The sequence below is a fragment of the Rhinopithecus roxellana genome, chromosome 11 (genome assembly GCF_007565055.1).
Source record: "Rhinopithecus roxellana isolate Shanxi Qingling chromosome 11, ASM756505v1, whole genome shotgun sequence".
NCBI lineage: Eukaryota > Metazoa > Chordata > Mammalia > Primates > Cercopithecidae > Rhinopithecus > Rhinopithecus roxellana.
The window spans coordinates 130326557-130339993 of record NC_044559.1 but is presented as its reverse complement, the minus strand read 5'-3'; the positions used below and the strand labels follow the sequence as shown (position 1 = coordinate 130339993).

Sequence of the window (13437 nt, the reverse complement as noted above, 5' to 3'; positions counted from 1 at the left end):
AAAGAGGATGGGCCGGCATGAGGTCTGTCTGACTCCAGTGCCCATGCCCATAACCACTGCAGCAACTACTGTAGTGGCAATCACTACTGCCAGTGACGGCTGGTCCCATTGGAAGGAGACCTGAGGCTGTGCCTGGAGGCAGGGCTTCCACTCTGTTCTCTGCAGAATGCCAAGCTTAGCTAGGGCCAAACCCAGAACCAGGGTCCAAATTGTTTATTGAACAAACAAATGAATGTTTGTTCTGTGGACAAAAGTTAGCATGGAGTCCATGGACCAGTGTCACCAGAGTCACCCAGAAAGCCTGTCAGAAATATATATCTGTGGGCCCTGCTGCCAACCCACTGAATCTGCAATTCAGTTGGTGGGCCCTGAGGATCTAGTGAATTAGGTTTGCCTGATGATCCTGATATAGACAACATTAAGTGAAAAGAGCAAATTTTAGAACAGTGCATACTGCGTAATCACGTATGTCTCTTTCTCCGTTTGAAGCTTATGTGGTTACATATGGATTTACAGTTTCAGGAAGGACACTAGAAAACTGTTACCAATATTCACCTCTGAGGAATGGGGCTGGGAGCCTGGAGGGCTGGAGGAGGACTTTACCTTCTACCTTATGCATTATTAGACGTGACACAAGTGATAAATTAATACATTCTTAGTTGTAAAAAATTAAACATTGCAGATAAGTAGGGTCTATATAATTTATCACAGAAACCGAACGCTTTGGGGAGTGCAAGGCAGTGCTGTTGTTAGTTACACCAGCAACAGAGAAAACAGAAGCCATCCTGGGCAAACTGGGATAGGTGGTTACCCTGCGAAACCTGAAGTCCCCTTCAATCCTCCCATCTGGTTACAACCACCCCCAATCGGAGGTAACCACTGTTATCAGCTTGATGTGTATTTTGCAGACCTTTTAAGTACAATATGTAGCCATTGAAAGTACTTTGGCCTTTCTGTTCTTGTTTTTTTGAGACAGGTACTCTGTTGCAGGTTGGAGTGTGGTGGTATGATCATAGCTCACTGTAATCTGGAGCTCCTGGGCTCGAGCCATCCTCCTGCCTCAGCCTCCTAAATAGCTGGGACTATAAGCACACACCACCAGGCCTGGCTGTTTATTTATTTATTTTTTTATTTTTCTAGGGACAGGGTCTCACTGTGTTGCCTGGGCTAGTCTTGAACTCCTGGCCTCAAGTGATCCTCTTGCCTCAGCTTCCCAAAGTGCTAGGCATGAGCCACCACGTCCAGCCTGGCACTTTTTCTTTTTACATAAATAATATCACGTGAAATATATCAACATGCAAGCTGTCTTTTCTCACTCAGCAGTATGTCTTGGAGATTTAGCCATGTCCTGCCACATGGAGTTATTTCATTTTTTTGAGCAATGCATGCTGTATAGCATTCTACATATTCCACATCTGAATCATCTACATGCTCTTGTGGACGGGTATTCAGGTTGCTTCCAGATCTTTGGAATGATTAACAGTGCTAATGATCATGATTATGGGGATCTTGTCTCAACAGTGGAACAACCTGGTAGCCACCAGAAGTCAGCCTGACATTAAAATATTATCAGGAGGTGGCATTTTTTTTTTCTTTTTTGAGATGGAGTCTTATCCTGTCACCAAGGGTGGAGTGCAATGGCGTGATCTTAGCTCCTGCACCCTCTGTCTCCCAGGTTCAAGCGATTCTTGTGCCTCAGCCTCCTGAGTAGCTGGGATTATAGGCGTGCACCACCACACCCGGCTGATTTTTGTATTTTTAGTAGAGATGGGGTTTCACTATGTTGGCCAGGCTGGTCTCAAACTCCTAACCTTCAGTGATCTGCCCATCTCGGCCTCCCAAAGTGCTGGGATTACTGTTGTGAGTCACCATGCCCAGCCAGGAGGTGGCATTTTTGAGGCACAACTGAATTTATGCACATGGTCCCTCACTAGGCCTGAGGACTCTCCACTTTTCATATCCAGGGAAGATATAGATGGGGTTCAGAAGTGGGGCTCTCCCCAGCTTCACCATCAGAAGATCCTCAGAAGGTCTTTGGCCTCTCCAAATCTTTCCTGTAGTTGAGGTTTAGCAGAGGCTCCCAGGAGAATCGACTCCTCCATTCTCACTCCTTATTCCTCATCTTCCCTTCCCTCTACTATTCATGAGGCTCTTTTACTTACCCAAGGTGGCATTTGGATATGGTGGAAAGAGCCTGGACTTTATAACGGGACAGACTGTTTGATTCCCAGTTCCACCATCAACTGGTTGTGTGACTTTCAGTGAATTGCTTTACCTCTCTGGGCCTCCAGTTCTTCCCCATTTTACAAATGGGGACATATTATCCACCTCCCGGGATTATGAGTTTATATGTTGGATAACACAACAGGTCATGTACATGCCCCTTGCCGCCGCAAGGTGAGTGCTCCCTAAGTGTTCACTCTAGTCCCCTTCCCTCTCTCGCCATTGTTCTGTGTGGATTAGTGCCACTCCAATATTGGAATGTCTATGGGTGCTCCAGAGAGCAAAGATTGTCCTTCTCCCCATTTGCCACTAACTCCAGTCTTCCCAAGCCCTGGCACAAGTTTGGGGCACATTTGGAGCCCCCAAAAGGAGGTAGAGATGCAAAGGGGCTGGTGTAGGGGCCTGGTTTTGTCTTTATGCAGGGTCCTGGGAGGGCTACCCAGCAAAGGACAGAGAGGCAAGGCCCTGCCCTCGGATAGATCTCTGCCTTCTGGGATTTTCAATCTGATAGGAGCAATAGTTCCTAACTCTGGGGTCTAGAGACCTGGTCTTTTTCCCCAGGAGATCTTCTAGCCTGTTGGGAGAGGCCTAGTCAATATCCTCTGAAGCACCTCGCCTGATGAGGGAGACTTGATTTGATATCAATTCTCAGGAAGTTTCCAGGCTGATGGAGGAAACACACTGTCATCTGGAAAGCCTTCTCAAGGTTCGGTGAGGACTTCCACTTGACGTGAACCTCTCTTCAGGCACCACTTCCCTACGTATGAATGCATGCTGGTCTCGGCTGGACTGAGTTGCCTGAATGCAGGCATATTATCTTACTTTTGGGACCTCTGGTCCCAGCTTGTTGCTGGCCCATCTTGTTGCTGGCTGCAAGAATGCTTGCAGATTGGGCACATTCTCAGGGGCTCCCTATCTATAAAAGAGTCAGGGTCCTTGAATAACTCAAGGGCACAGACAAAGCAATTCAGAGCATGAGAGTGAGTGAGTCATCAAGGACAGCTGAGAGTATGGCATGGACGGGGAGGGGCTACCTGGGCCTAGGGCAGAAGGACCACATGGGAGCCAGGCCTCCACCTCCCTCAACCACGCCTGTCTGCACTGCCTTCTGGAAACTGCTACAGGTCTGTAGGTGGTGTTTTAGAGGAGCACCTACACAACCTCTTCCCATGGGAGCTGTGTGCCGAGGGGGGGCACCTCTGTACTCGTAGGAGGGGAGAAAACACGTCAGACCCTGAGTTGACGGGCAAGTCAAAACTGCTGGTTAAATGACTTTAAAGTAGTGGCCATTTATAAGTTAATGAAAGAGAAAATAGGCACATTATACATACAGATTTGTCCTTAATGAGGGGAAAAGGCATTGTTTACTGATGTTCAGTTCTAATTATCCATGCACAGGGCTAGCTTTTTTCCAGCAGTGCCTCCATTCTCCCGTCTTCCACCACGTTCTTTTAACCCCTTCAGTGCCCACCCGGGCTCTCACTCATCCCCCAGAGCATCAGGTTCCAGTGCTGACTGAACGGCCAGTTCCTGGCTGACTCTGTGGAGACCCTTGACCCTGGCAGACAGCACAGCAGCTGCTTGTGTCCTCTATTCTCCTCAGCTGAGCGGCCAGATGGAGGGCAGCACAGCCAGGACCCTCAGGGCAGCCACCCTTGGAAGGAGGCAGAGCTCAGGGGGGTGCCAGGGAAAACCCAAATGAGGAGGCAGGTGGAGTCTGAAGACTGCAAGCCAGGGACTCTCCAAAAAGCCAGGGCTCGGTAGAACCACCCACCAGTCCCATCCTTTGCAGTTCTTCTGAAACTATCAAGAAGGGAGGGGGCTCCCCTGGAAAAGGCAAACAGCAGGGTACCTCCCAAACGGGCAGCTCACTGAACCATTGCTAAGGTGACACCTGTCCATCCTCACTTCAGGATAAGCAAATGGCAGATCACTCTGGGATAAATAGATAACCCCTTGCTGCCCCATAAGCTCTCGTCTCACCCCCAGATCGATCCCAGCTTGCTAGACGCTGCTTGTCCTCAGTGGGGGTAAATAAGCAATAGACACGAGAGTGGAACATGCATGACCACTCCTGCCAAAGTGAGCTCAGCGTTGGCTCAGCTTGGGAAATCGGCAAGGAGGAAAGGAGTTACTCGCTGAAAGTGGGGTGGGGAAGATGGCTTGCTCAGCCCCAAACCCTCATCATCCAGTGGCACAGTTGAGGTGTCTTCAGGAGACTGTGCTGGGAAGGGATCTGGCTTTTCTTTGAACTTTTTGGGTGAACAGCAGTTCTAACTTACTGATACTCAGAATGCATTCTCCACTCTGCCTTGGGAAGCCCAGGAAAATGCGGCAGTGGCTACAAGTGGTGGTGGCAAACCATGACCATGAGACAAGAGAACACGGGGTTACCCACGACACAATTTTGGAGGTTTGATCAAAGAGGGAACTTCCTGATTGATTAAAAAGGCAGTTGGGCAACATTATGCCAATAAACGTGAAAACTTAGACAAAATGGACAAAGTTGTAGAAAAACACAGATTACCAAAACTGACAAAAGAATAGAAAGCCTGAATAATCCTATAACAATGAAAGAATTTGAATCCTGCTGGGCTTGGTAGCTCATGCCTATAATCCTAGCACTTTGGGAGGCTGAGGCAGGAGGATTGCTTGAGGCCAGGAGTTCAAGACCAGCCCACACAGTATAGTAGGACCCTGTCTCTACAAAATTTAAAAAATATAATTGGCTAGGAATGGGGCGCATGCCTGTAGTCCCAGTCCCAGGCTGAGATGGAAGGGTCACTTGAGCCCAGGAGATCACTTAAGGCTGCAGTAAGCTATGATCACGCCACTGCGCTCCAGCCTGGGAGACAGAGCAAGACTATATATATAAAAAAAGAACAAGACCCTGTCTCTAAAAAAAAAAAAAAAAAAAAGAATGCCGGGCGCGGTGGCACATGCTTGTAATCCCAGCACTTTGGGAGGCCGAGGCGGGCGGATCACGAGGTCAGGAGATCAAGACCATTCTGGCTAACACAGTGAAACCCTGTCTCTACTAAAAATACAAAAAATTAGCCGGACGTGGTGGCGGATGCCTGTAGTCCCAGTTACTTGGGAGGCTGAGGCAGGAGAATGGCGTGAACCCGGGGGTGGAGCTTGCAGTGAGCTGAGATCGCGGCCACTGCACTCCAGCCTGGGCGACAGAGCAAGACTCCATCTCAAAAAAAAAAAAAAAAAAAAGAACTTGAATCTTGAATGAAAGATCGCCACACAGAGAATGCCAGGCTCCGATAGCTGCCCTTCCTTTGTTGTTATTGGGCATCTGCTGCTATTCATTTTTTTTTTCTTTTCTTTTTCTTTGAGATGGAGTCTCACTCTGTCACCCAGGCTGGAGTACAGAGGCACGATCTTGGCTCACTGCAACCTCTGCCTCCCAGGTTCAAGGGATTCCCCTGCCTCAGCCTCCCAAGCAGCTGGGACTACAGGCATGTGCCAGCACGCCCAGCTAAATTTTTTTTCTTTTTTTTATATTTTTAGTAGAGACAGGGTTCCACCATGTTGGTCAGGTTGGTCTCAAACTCCTGACCTCAAATGATCTGCCCACCTTGGCCCCTCAAAGTGCTGGGATTACAGGTGTGAGCCACGATACCCAGCCATCTGCTGCTATTCGTAAAGCCAAAGCTTCAATCCACATCTTCCTTCTTATGCCTGTTTTCTACACATTAAAACCTTGAGACAAGGAGAGTTAGGTTTTAATTTTCCTTCCCCTCCTTAAATCAGAGGAGACATCCTACAGCACTTTTTTTTTTTTTAAATAAAAACCTCCTATTTATTTGCAGATTGGAATGGGTAATCAAAAGACCTTTCATGATATTATTTATTCTGAGTCCTTGCATCAAGCTTGCCACTTATTTAATCTGCACAAGTGTCCTGCAAGAGAGACACTAGGATCCCTGTCTGAAGCCTGTTCTCTTCCCATGATACCTCCCTGCTGCCCCAGAACAAGCCTACTCCTCCCTCAGGGATAGGAGGGTCATGACTGAGTCCTGCTCACCCTCCATGCCCATCTAGCCATCAACATCTATGTCAGAGTTCCAGGCCCCTCTCCCTTGATGACAGTGCTTGGGAATTTCTTCAGTTGGTCAATGACCTTCTTACACAGCTGTCCCCAGAACTGAACCTAACATTGAAAGGTACAGTTGGCTATCCTACTTATGTATTGCTAGGTTAGAAAATACCCCAAATTTAGTGGTGTAAAACAACCATTTATTATGATTATAGGTTCTATGGGTCTGGAATTCAGATGGGGTATAGCAGGGAAACTTTGTCTCTGCCCCACAGTATATGGGCCTCAGCTGGAAGATTCGAAGGCTGAAGGTGACTCAACTTTTGTGGGCTGGCATCATCAGAAGGTTTGTTCACTCATGTGTCTGGTGGGTGGGGCTGGCTGTCAGCTGAGACCTTAGCTGGGACTCTGGGCCAGAATATCTTGTGTTGGTCTCTCTAGTTAGCTTGGGCTTCCTCACAGTATGGCAGCCAGGTTCCCAGGAGAGAGTGACAAGTGAAAGTCACATTACTTCTTAGAATTTACTTTTGCCAGTTGTGCAGCATGACATCTGCTACATTTCATTTGCCAGTTCTGCCCAATTTCAAGGAGCGGGGATGTCAAGATTCTAGAAAAGGGGGTGTCACTGTAGATACTACAGTGAACCTTTTTAAAAATTTTTATTTATTTTATTTATTTTTTGAGACAGAGTCTTGCTCTGTTACCCAGGCTGGAGTGCAGTGGTGCAATCTTGGCTCACTGCAAGCTCTGCCTCCTGGGTTCACACCATTCTCCTGCCTCAGCCTCCCAAGTAGCTGGGACTACAGGCCCCCACCACCACACCTGGCTAATTTTTTGTATTTTTAGTAGAGACGGGGTTTCACTGTGTTAGCCAGGATGGTCTCCATCTCCTGACCTGGTGATCCACCCGCCTCAGCCTCCCAAAGTGCTGGGATTACAGGCGTGAGCCACTGCGCCCAGCCTACAGTGAATCTTTTAAGAAAGCATCACGTAGCTCATCTGCCTAGCTCAAAGGAAGCTCTCCAGGTGGGAGGGCTTGGGAGGTGCTCAGGGTGTTAGAATGTCATTCATTCAGTCAGCACAAGTGATCAGAGTCTACCATGTGCCAGCTGCTATCCCCTCATGCCCCTGGTGGCCAATAGCTACACTGCCTTTCAGCCCCAGCCCCATCCAGGTTCTCCCGTTGAGGCCCGGACAGATTTGATCAAGACGAGAGAACTCTGGGCTTCTCTCCAGCCTCCTGGGAAACATTGCTGTGGGTCACTGTGGCTATAGCCCAGAGAATAACTCCTCCCCTGGGGGCTGCTGTTGAATGGGAGGTTTTTACTCCCATTTCTCAAGGTGTAGGCATGTCGAACAGTTTCTATTTATTGAAGAAGAAAATAAGTTGTTTTGTATTTATATATAGCTCTTGTTTTTGTTCATCCCACAAGAAAAAACAGGGTTCCTCAATTGGAAGGTTTCTGCCCTTCCGTAAGACTTAGAAATGGGAGAATCTGTGTGTGAATTAGGTCACTGTAGTATAGAAAATGAAGTTGGGAGAGCTCCTCTAATCCTTTGTTTAGCACAGGAGCATGGCTTGTACAGCTGGTTCACTGGCTGTTATACTGGAAAGCATAATGAGTGAGTCAAGACAAGTGGAGGTATAGCTAGCACGATAATCACAATAGGGCCGGGCACAGTAGCTCACACCTGTAATTCCAACACTTTGGGAGGCAGAGCTTCGAGGATTGCTTGAGCCCAGGAGTTCAAGATTAGTTTAGGAAACATAGTGAGGCTTCGTCTTTACCAAAAAAAAAAAAAAAAAAAAAAAAAAAAAAAAATTAGCTGGGCATGGTGGTGCACGCCTGTCATCCCAGCTACTCAGGAGGTTGAGGTGGGAGAATTGCTTGAGCCCAGGAAGTTGGGGCTACAGTGAGCCAAGATGGCATCACTGCATTCCAGCCTGGGCAACAGAGCAAGACTCTGCCTCAAAAAGAAAGAAAGAAAATAATCACAATCATAACCAATATATATCATATTCTGGGCTCCGAGCATTTTATACGGCATTGTGAAAACGATATTAGTACCTTTCTGACAGCATTGTTAGCAGATTAAATGGGACAAATGAGGGAAGTAAAATCTCTAAGGCCCAGAGATGTTAAGTAATTTGCCCAAGAGCACACAGCTAAGATGTGGTAGAATTGGGATTTGAATCCAGGCCCATGGGCTTCAGAAACTGTCCTCTAACATTGGGCCATGATATGCAGCTAGCAGGCCTGGTAGCTTAAAGGGAGGGGCAGGAATTGGAATATAACGGGTGAGGCACACAGGCGCTGGGTGTTGGGTCTCTCTTGATTAGACACCAAAGACTCATTCTGAGTCTCCCCATCTGGAAATGAGTTTTCTCATCTGGAAATGAGGATAATACCTACCTGAATGAGTTATGTAAGGCACTAGCACAGCGCTCCAGACCCAGTGGGTGCTCAGTGCACTGTTGGAGAGTCCCTTTCCTTTTTTCCTTCCTCTATATTTTGTCGTGGGCCACTCTATGGAGAGGACTTTCCTGCCCAGGCAACAGGGAGATGGCCAGGATGATTTTGCTATCTGTGGCAACTCTAAGGGAACTCTGGTTCCCTAAGCTTTTGCTGGATGTCAGAATTCCAATCTCTCTCCACTGTGCTTTTTTTCCATTGGCAGAACTTTAAATGATTTTATAAAACTGCAAATGTACAAGGTAATTGAGTCTTCTATTTTATTACCCTGGGCTGCCTGGACCTTGCCCAGCCTCCTCCTCACTCACCTAGCCGCCGGAATAAAGTTGGAAGTGTTTGCGCTGGTAATATATAGGACTTAATTAACCTGGCCTTTTATAGCATTTCCAATGGAGGGTTGGAACGAACTTCGAGGCAGCCTGAAAAAGGGAAAGGGGGGCCTAGGGTGAGAGCGTGTATGTACATACAACACTTGATGTTTGTTTTTTTCTTCTGTTCTTTTCTCCAGTACTTTAATCAGCATTTAATGACCCAGTCGAAAATTCATCGTTTGGACCCAAGTACTGGTGGGAAAGGCGGGAGGGGAGGCCTGCCTTCCTCTCTCCCTCCCGAGCCCTACAGCAGGCCATGGAGTGGTGAGCGAGTTCGTACCGTGCCAGCCACATTCCCAGAAACTTCCAGCTGAGGTTAATCCTGCTTCTCTTGGCTGGGAGACAATGAATGGATATTAACAAATGGACTCCCTGTGTTGGCGAATGCCACTCCCTACTCAAACTAGGATGACTCCAATGGTGCATGTCCCCATTCTCGGGCCCCAAGGTTGCGTTAATGTGCTATCCTGACTGCCTCTTCATCCTCCATCCCTAATGTTCCCACTCCTTTCCCCTCCCAACACCAAGCCATGCCTGAACTGGACACCCTTCCATACCAACCCAGGAAAAAGTGATTCAGCTCCGGTCCACCCTGGGTGCAGCGGTCCTTCTGCCAAGATGCCTTCATGTCATACAGCTATTATTTTCGGGAGGGTTCCAAGTGAGGGCAGTCAGGGTAAGTGCCTCTCACCAGCTTCCTGCTCAGACCATTGCTCCACATACCCTAGCTCATAAATCCTGCCCCAACCCTGCCGACTGGTTACATCATCCCCAAACCTCATGCAACAATTCGATTTGGAAATAAAAAGGCAGGTGTTAATTGACTCACTCCCTCTGCCCCTTTGCAGTGCCCCTGACCCTCGATAGCTTTTAACCTCGCAGTTAATAAAAGTTTTGGGCCCAGTCCTAGCACAGTTCCTCATTCATTCTTTCACAACGTCAGCAAATTCTTCCTGAGTGAGTGTAACACACAAGTCACTGGCCAGAGCCTTAGGGAAGAGGGTTAGGTGGCTGAAGATGAGCAAGAAGCATTTTAAGCATTTCATGCCTTAGGAAAGCCTGCAGAGGAGGCCTGCAAATAATGCAGATTTGGGCAGCAGTCCTGTGGGCCTCCAGAGAAGCCAGAGTTTTAGAAGCATCTCCCGCTCTTGAGTTGACCGCTCTTGAGTTTGCCTGTTCAGTACCCATCCCTCCTGCAAGAGCACCCAGATTCTTCTTTGGAGATCCCACATCTTCACCAAATCTATGTGGTTCCAAATGTGGTTGAATGTCTGGGGTCCCCAGGAGTCAGCCCATGAGTAGAGCTAGCCATTCAGGGCAGGTTAGCCCCCCGTCACAAGAATCATTTCAGCCATGGGCATGAGGCTCGGGCTGGGCCAGTGAAAGCTATTGCTGCAGCTCCTGGTAAGGAGGAGCTCTCTTTTTCCACTGGGACTGGCCAGAAGTAAGCCTGGAGCTGCTAGTAACAATCTTGCCCTCACTTGGGAGAGGCTTCATAAACCTGAGAGTGAAGCCCATCACTTCATTTGCTCCCGAGGGACAGCCTCTGACTTCAGGTCCCTACTGTCTCCTGCCCCGCAATGAGAAGCTCTTGGTTTTTAGGTGTATTTACTACCCAGGCCCAAGAGACTCTCTGTCTCCCTTCAACTAGTCTGTGCCTAAGCAGAATATCAAGGAAAGCGGAGCTGAGAAATGGAAAGAAAAAGATGGTTAAGGATGTTGGGTGGCTGCCAAAGGTTTCTTAACCTCTACTTTTACTCTCCAACTCAAGGGTGGGCCAAGGAGACATGGTCCCCGCCTCCCGCTACTTTCCCATTTGTGATAGAGCCAGGGCAGTTCAGGGTCAGGGTCTGGCGGTGCATCATTTGGGGGGCCCTTGTTTTTAAGGTTTGCACTTGTGCAACTCTGAGAGTGAGTGCCTCCTTAAATTTTGTACCCTAGGTTCATCTCTCTTCTCCCTATTCCTGGCCCTGCTTAGGCTGCTGGAAGTCCACCCCTATCTGTCCCTGAACCCAGTTTGAAGAATTCAGAGTTGATTGCTATTATCTTTCTTCTCCCACAGGTAGGCTTGGTCCATTCTCTAGACTTTGGAAGATGATGTTCCATAGAGGCCTGTTCTGAAGCTTTACCAGGTCAAACCGGAGAAGAACCCAACAACGTAACTCATCCCAGCCTAACTATCCTTCAAGGGCAATCAACCTACAGCATCCAAGCACAGAGAAATCAAATCCATAGAGAATCTTCAAATTAGGCTCAGAATCCGTTTGGGACACTGGATTTACTGTTATCAAGATCTTAGTTGTGTTCATCCATGATCTGACATATCTTAGAGTGAGAAGATATTCTTCCTGGGCTCAGACTAGTTGAAGGTAGAGAGAGAGAGAGAGAGTGAGAGACCCTTGGGTGCGGGGAGACCTCCCCTGGGATAATACACACACAAAACTAAGAGCTACTCACTGTGGTGCAGTAGACAGCAGGGGCCTGAAGCCAGAGGCTCTCTCTGTGTCCTTGAATACAACACTTTACTGCTCTGACCCCTGTTACCGTGATTGGGAGAGGCAGACAATATATAGTATGGGCTCTGCAGGCAGGGATGTCCAGTTACAATCCCAGCTCTTACTAAGTTAGGTAAGACTCATTCTGAGACTTAGTTTCTTCTATCATCTCTCAATAGAATCATAAAGGTACTTTCTTGTTAGTGTTGTTTTAAAATTCAGTAAAATAACGAAGGCTTAGCACAGGGTCTGATGTAAATTTTCAATGAATTATTGTTGTCAGTTATTGTTCTAGAAAACAAGAGGGCATATTAGATCAAAAGTACTGCCAAGCATTGAAATGCCAGTTCTAGATCCAGTTTCAGTCCTCTGAGAACTGATATCATTGTTTTCGAGCCATTCAGACACCAATGTGAATTGAACACCTAGTATGAGCTCTCTGGGGGAAGAGCCAAGTCCTACATTTTCGATCTTAAGGGGTCTTCAGTACCTCTAGCCCAAAGCAGTATCTCCATCAGGATTCCTCTCTGACAGTGTTCATTTCTTTTTTCTCAATGGAAAAATCCAGCAAGGAACCTGTACTCCTCAAACACACCACTCAGGTGACCATTAAATCATTTACATTGTTAATTTCTTTTCATATGTGTGTCTTTTTCCCTAGTTACATCATTAGGACCTTGAAGGCAGGAACAGGTCTTAGACTTCTTGATGCCCCCATAAATCTAGGTACAGAGTAGGTCCCTGGACATCAGTATAAGGCCCATGAGCCTGATAGCTGCCCAGGTGGGTGCTGTGTTCCCGGGGCTGGGAAGGACAAAAGAGAGGGCACTAAAGGGGTTCCTGGGAATGAAGAGGTCCTCTAACTTTAGAGGGGAGCCCATACACTTTTTGGACAACTGTAATAATTAGAAAGTTCTTCTTGGGGCAGCAGCAGCCAGAAAGACCTGGGGCATTGGGTTGACCAAAGCCCTTCCCAAGGCTGCAGTGGCCTGAGCTAGTTAGCCCAGCCTCCCTACCAGCCCCAGGGCTGCAACTGAACAATGTTGGCTTCTTAATAAAAACAGCACCAACACAAAGCCCTAACTTCACTGGAGAAATAGCCCTGCGCCCTTCCATCCATTAACATTTTGCACCTTAATGCAGCCAGTTTTCGGAAAGCCAATTCATATTGGCTGAGTAGCTTGGTTCATATTGGTATGCAGCTCTGGTTAGGGGTGGGGGATCCTGGGAGGGGGCACTCTGCAAAGGGGATGCAATTAAGCCTCAGAATGTTCGATATATGCCCCAAAAGGGGGGCAGTACTTAGAGGACCTAGAGCAAGAGTGATGGGCTTGTCCAAAAGGTTTGTGTGTATGAAGGTTTGACCATTTCTGGGAAGTCCCACTGTGACTGCCACCTTGCTCACCCCCAGTCCACACCAGAGGAGGGCCACCCACTCACCCTTTGGGTCTCTAACTTCGAATTTCCCAAGCAGACCCTATCGGGCAGCTCTTCTCAGATAAAATACATCATCATTTGCTCCATTAGAAAATAAATGTATGGCTATATTATGGGATTTGCATTCCATTACCTTGGTTTGCATGCCATAAAACATTTATTACACCCTTGGGCTAAAGTCTTAATAATGACTGGGTGTGAGGCACTAATGTGGTGCTGGTCTTGCTCAGGAACCAGAGATTAATGCCTTTTGATGTCACTCAGCTAATAGTTGTGCTCACCAATTTGTCCCATCAGAAGACATTAGAGTCAGGCCCTGTGTGAGGGTGGGGGAACCACTGCTCAGCTTCAGCAGCTTCAGCTGGGAATCGAAGCTCCCCGTTCCTGCC

The 13437-nt window shown here is 47.7% G+C and overlaps 1 long non-coding RNA gene across 1 annotated transcript in view; it reads left to right on the top strand.

Moving 5' to 3' along the window:
• Positions 1-12239, top strand: part of LOC104671888 — a 62818-nt gene extending 50579 nt beyond the window's left edge. Inside the window, exons 2-3 of the long non-coding RNA XR_749332.2 lie at positions 9254-9792; positions 11179-12239. This is a non-coding gene — a long non-coding RNA (uncharacterized LOC104671888). The remainder of the gene's footprint in view (positions 1-9253; positions 9793-11178) is intronic.
• Positions 12240-13437: the final 1198 nt, after the last annotated feature.